The sequence below is a fragment of the Limulus polyphemus genome, unplaced genomic scaffold, assembly GCF_000517525.1.
Source record: "Limulus polyphemus unplaced genomic scaffold, Limulus_polyphemus-2.1.2 Scaffold2359, whole genome shotgun sequence".
Taxonomy (NCBI): Eukaryota; Metazoa; Arthropoda; class Merostomata; order Xiphosura; family Limulidae; genus Limulus; species Limulus polyphemus.
Genome location: NW_013667969.1, coordinates 44,735 through 50,974, shown reverse-complemented (window position 1 = coordinate 50,974; position 6,240 = coordinate 44,735). Strand labels below are relative to the sequence as shown.

The following is a 6,240-nucleotide window of genomic DNA, read 5'->3' as shown; positions in this document are numbered from 1 at the left end:
ATGGACAACATTTTAGCGCCAATCTTAACTGGACCGTTATGACTTTCTGGTTAATAATAGGTCTCGGCGGCGTACAACAAATAAGGTGCGACTCAAAAATACCGTTACGTACATTGAACTAGGCCAATACATAATAATAATATTCAAACAATTGTCGGTATTGTTGCGATACTGAATTATACATAATACCACTAAAATATTGTTGTTAACTTAGTTTGTCATCGCAACAAATATTTTATATTGTAAGTTTTGACCTAGGGCCGCTTTTTTTTTCTATTCAATTAGCTATGTATATTTTATTCTTGAAATTCATTCGTAAATAGTGTTATTAATATTCAGAGTTCTGACTCCTTTGAAAAATGCTCGTTCCTACTTTTCAATTTCGTGTTTTTTGTGTGTAAGGTATTTATCTATATAAATTGTCTGTTGTCTGTCCATGTAACTACTTCACAGGATGTGGTTGGATCTTCACCAAAGTCGGTATGGACGTTCATTAGGTCCATGCGAGGATAAGTACAAATTTTCAGTTTTGCATTTTGCGTTTTTGTGTTTTTTACCACTACTTCGCCCCCTGCTGATGGATCTTCACCAAATTTGGCATGAAGGAGATAAGTGCAAAGTAGCGGTTTCACATTTTGTGTTTAGCAGTTTTTATGGGCGTTTTTTACAATTACATATAAGTGAAGCAACTCTTCATGTCCTAAGATAACCTTTCATTAATCATGAATTTACATAAATTCCGTCCAGGGGACGGGTACCACAGCTAGTACGAAATAACGTAGAATCCCGAGTAAGTAAAAGTTACACATACGAAAATTTAGAAACGCAATCTCTCTATTTCTACATTAGTGAAACATTTCGCGGTAATGATATGAAGTGTCGTCAGGAGTTGTTGTTTTTTTTTTTTGGAAGGGGGTGTCATTTCTAAAAACAATATCACATGTAGGCCTAAGCACGCCATGAGTTAGTAGCAGTCCAATACGTGGTTCATAGCAAAGTTGATATAAGATTGAACAAGCACATTAGTTTGTTTGTTTATTTTGAACTTCGCGCAAAGCTACACGAGGGCTATCTGCGCTAGCCGTCCCTAATTTAGCAATGTAAGACTAGAGGGAAGGCAGCTAGTCATCACCACCCACCGCTAACTCTTGGGCTATTCTTTTACTAACGAATAGTGGGATTGACCGTCACATTATAATGCCCCCACGGCTGAAAGGGCGAGCATGTTTGGTGGGACGGGGATTCGAACCTCAGATTGCAAGTAGAGCGCCCTAACCACCTGACCATGCCGGGCCAGCACATTAGTAAAGGAAAATGGTTAAGATATAAAAATATAAGGCCACATTCAATGATTTTTGCAGCGTTTGATTTTCTGTGACCATTTTACATCTTCAGGTGTAACGAATATTAGGTGATGAATTCGCGCTCTAAATATAAATTACAATACAAGTAGTATACTATTAAATATTAAAGAAACATAGCGTATTAATAATATAAGAATAAGAATATTTTCTTACTTAAGTGTAATTTAAATGGTCCCTATATTATTCATGCTCGCCCTTTCAGCCGTGGGGGCGTTATAATGTGACGGTCAATCACTCTATTCGTTGGTAAAAGAGTAGCCCAAGAGTTGGCGTGGGTGGTGATGACTAGCTGCCTTCCCTCTAGTCTTCCACTGCTCAATTAGGTACGGCTAGCGCAGATAGCCCTCGTGTAGCTTTGCGCGAAATTAAAAAAAACAAGCAAACAAACATATTATTCAACACATATTTCTATATTTTTAACACAAGGAGAGGGGTGTAGACTCACAGAATTACGGTGTCTTTCTTCACAAATTGCAATATCACATTTTATTGAAGGATTAACCGTTAGCACCACCTGCATATTTTTACTTGGATGTTTACTGTAATGAAACAAATGGCGAGACAAATATTAAACTATCACTTACTTAATTAATTAAGAAATTACAGTTTTGTTAAACTGAAATAATTTTGTAGCCTCACCACATCGGTACAGTCCGTGTTGTTGTGTACGATCATGTTTTTTCTGACGACAATGCATTTTTAAAGAGCACTGTAGTGTAACTTTCATTATAAAAGGCTCCGTGATAAGTCTGTCTTGTCTACAACACACCACTCTTCCTTGTGTGCTTTCCATAACCTATCTAGCGTAAGAAGAAGCTAGTTTCCCAGTGCTCGTTTTAACAGTCTGATCACAAATAAATTCATAGATGCTTCGTTCAGTAACTAGATCGATATGTCTTCGTAAGGAATATAATGAATACCCTTTTCATGTTTCAGCTACTTGAGGAACGCGACAGTTAAACGAACATGTACTGAAAGCAACATGTGTGCACGTGAGTTGTGTCGCTTTTTCAGAAAGAGATCCTTTTTGATTATATTGCATATTGTTGCCCAGAGCAAGTGGACGGCTTTTACCACATTTCTTTATGTTTCCATGTTGTTGTTTTCTAACACAGCTGCATCCGACTTGTTGCAGGTCTCTTTCTGGATGGTCCGGTGCTACTAGTTAATCCAATTTCATTTTTTTTGTTTCCAAATGTCATTAAGTATAAGGGATTTCCCTGACTTGGAAATTCTGAATCCCCGATCTTAACACATACTTATTATTAGAATGTATGAACATTATCAGAAAATGCTGTTACATACACCTCCTAGCAGCGATCAGATAAGCAATGTCAGAATGTAATTTTGATTTTTTTGTTTGAGTTATGCACAAAGCTACACAATGGGCTATCTGTGCTCTGCCCACCATGAGTATCTAAACCCGGTTTCTAGCATTGTAAGTCCCCAGACATACTGCTGTGACATTTGGGGGGGAGGGGGCATAGTATTGATAAATTCCCACTGCGACTTTATGTAGGTTGTGATTGTCACGTGACTTGCTCATTTGCATATTCAAAAATGTTTTAATATGATGTACTCGACCCTCTTTAGTATAGCATTTGTTATATCAAATTATAATTACGAATAACACTGATTCCTTATATAAATGTTCCTTAACATGGGCATTAAGAAAACTACAGCTTCAATATACAGAAATAAAACGTTTTCTTATAAGTGTTAATTTATATTTCTCTATATATGAAGATACTGATAGAAAAGTTAAGTGCTGTGAATACTTGGTATAAAACGGCCACCATCTATATACTTTTCACGCCTATTATTCAACCCGATTTCAACCATGCATGCAGCCTTAGGGCTTCCCGGTAACTGATATAAGGATTAGCGTTCGGATTTTACGTTCCAAGTGCACAAGGATTTTACTCTACTAGAGGTCGTCGCATACGGCTTCTTCTATTTGTCGAATCTGTTTATTTAAGTCGTTCGGGCCTGGGCTCGTGTCTTGGATAATCAGAGTGAATCGAGAAGGAAACTACGAGTTAACTGAAATAAGATTGGCGAGAGAACTTCATCTGAGGAGGAAAAACCAACCAATCCAAGACAGGATACCTGATACCACTACAATACAGCAAGGAGTGTTGGTTCGTGAATCCAAGTTTATTTAGTGCACCAGGGTCTGCTGAGCGACAGTCTTCTCCCGCCAAGAGGTAAGCCTAACATTCTGCTCTTAACGCTAGTAATAGTAATACTGGTTTATAGAATGCTACGTTTACCACTAACCTACTATATTACTTAACATTTGAATCTATTAAAACGCGAACTTGCTGTGCTTCATGTATATTCATGTATTATTTTCTCTTCATTTTATAGATTGTAGTTTCAACGTCTCGTTTACACAGACTAACGGTGAATTCTCTGATTTGAAAGTTCTAATAGAATATTTAAAAATAACGTGAAAAACTTATAATGTTGAATAGTAAGACATAGATATATATTGCGGATTTTAGGATTATTTGTTCACTAAGATTTGACAATGTAACATCAAATTGTGTAGAAGTTTCATGCAGTTGTTTTTGCTAAAATCGTTTTAAAATTACATGCAGGCACCAATGCCTTGTCTCCACATCACTATATATGGAATATCTTTAAGGCATGCTTTAATTTAAAAAAAAGTTGTCTCACAGAAGTTAGATTTACACAATGATCTTTATTTCGTCTTTCATGCAAAAAAATGTCAACTTTATGTCAAAATTTATTTATCTATTCGTCTTAAAGTATTGTTAATGATGTAAATATGATTTTTTTCTGGAAAATCCGTACAAAATAAAAAGTATACGTAAGCTGTAAAATTATGAAAACGAATGAAATCACAAAAAGTTTTATGGCTTGCTATACATTAAATAACGGATATATATATGTATGTGTTATTATAAAATCTCAAATGGAGTATAATCAATACAGTTTATATAAAGATATTTATTTTGCTTTCGAACAAGGACAAAAATTGATTCCAAAAGGTTTGAAGATACTAGAAGTTAAATGTCTTAAAAATCGTAACAATGAAACAGGATCTTGCTTTATTTATTAGAATCAGTTGTTGTTTCTGTGTTAATAAGGCGAATTGGCATTTCTAGCGAATTCTACAGTTTTAGAACTGTACAAAAAGTTAAATACCGTATTGTTTTCAAATAAAAACTGTCAGTGCCAAAAACTTGGGATTCCTTATATAGGCAACGTAACAAGAGGCGCTTCAGAGTTATTTTAAGTCAAACCGGGGACCGTTAACAAATTGTGTAACACTTTTAACCCAGCCCTGATCGTGTTTGGAATTGTTTTCGTTAAGATTTTTTACAGTAACATAACTTAAAATCTGAATTTGTTACATAGATGTTTCTCCACTTAAGTATATTTGTACATTGATTAAACCCAAATAATAATAAATAAATAAAATAACATTTGAAACTTTTAATATGCCTACGCGTATTTTCATAAATATATTGAATTAGGATGGCTCAGTGATTAAATTTCTCGGTGTTTTTAAATGAGCTTTATAAATTGATAATTAATTAGACAGGTAAATGAAACGTACAGACAGACAGATAGATGAAATTTCAAATTTATGCAGATATGTAAGACCGTGTTTTGCAATAAAATTAAACTCGCAAGTTTTTTTTTAAATCAAGATACTTTTTTTTTCACTTTACAGCTCGAATTATGTATACTTTACTTGAATTTATATTTCAATTTGTCGGTTAGTTTGTTGTTAAGCAAAGCGCCACCTATACTCTTCTCACCGTGGAAATACATATTATTAATCCTTACCCTAAAATATAATTTGTGACTTAAATAAAATCGATAATAATTACAATTTTCTCATTAAATCTAGTTTACACGAAACTGTTGTTTTTCATGCCAGGTAGTTATATAAATAGCGCCTAAACCAGTGCTACGTCTAACGTATACCAGCTGGTCTAATGAACCCTGGTATTGGGCGAAAGATCTCGTCGGCACTGGATATGGAAGGTATAGTTTAGTTGACACATTATAACATAATCTTTACTTTCCCTTACGAGTTCTTCGAATTAGGCTTATTTTGGGAAAGTCTCAGTGTCTACTTAGGTTAGCATATAAAATTATGAAAGAACTTGAACCACGAGGTCTAACGGCCAGATCATAGACACCGTGAAGGTAACACCCGCCGTCTCAAGGGCTTTGTGAGGAACCGAATAATGGAATTATAACGTGCCCACAGCCCAAAGTACACACCATATTCAGCGACCTGACATCTGAAACCTGGGATCCTTCGATACGCACCACTACCGCTCTCCATTAGGCCTTATTCAGGACATTTTATATAAAGCACTGCCACAGCAAAAGGTTAGATAAAAGACTGATAGATGTGTAGAAGTTGTTCAATTATTATAAGACTAATTATGAGGAAATTATAGAAAAAATTTCAATCGTTCGTGGCTAACTGAACACTCTTCTCTCTCTCAAGGAGCCCCTCAGTGGCACAGCGGTATGTCTGTGGACTTATAACGCTAGAAACCGGGTTTCGATACCCGTGGTGGGCAGAGCACAGATAGCCCATTGTGTAGCTTTGTGCTTAATTTCAAACAGACAAACAATCTCTCAAGGATTTGAAGCTACCAATTTTTACACAAATAGTTAGTGTTATCTCATTCAATGCGGCAGTAGTGTTTAATAGTTAGTGTTATCTCATTCAATGCGGCAGTAATGTTTAATAGTTAGTGTTATCTCATTCAATGCGGCAGTAGTGTTTAATAGTTAGTGTTATCTCATTCAATGCGGCAGTAGTGTTTAATAGTTAGTGTTATCTCATTCAATGCGCCAGTAGTGTTTAATAGTTAGTGTT

At 35.4% G+C, this 6,240-nt stretch overlaps 1 protein-coding gene across 4 annotated transcripts in view; it reads left to right on the top strand.

The window, feature by feature from the left end:
* Positions 1-3,365: 3,365 nt before the first annotated feature.
* The window catches only part of LOC106466721 (troponin I-like), a 31,042-nt gene continuing 28,167 nt past the window's right edge, over positions 3,366-6,240 (top strand). For 2 of the 4 annotated variants that reach the window (XM_013927019.2, XM_013927022.2), the window contains exon 1: positions 3,374-3,571. The gene's annotated coding sequence lies outside the window, so the exon portion shown is untranslated. Of the gene's footprint in view, positions 3,572-6,240 lie in introns of all 4 variants that reach the window. The other 2 variants (XM_013927021.2, XM_013927023.2) reach the window with 2 other exon arrangements.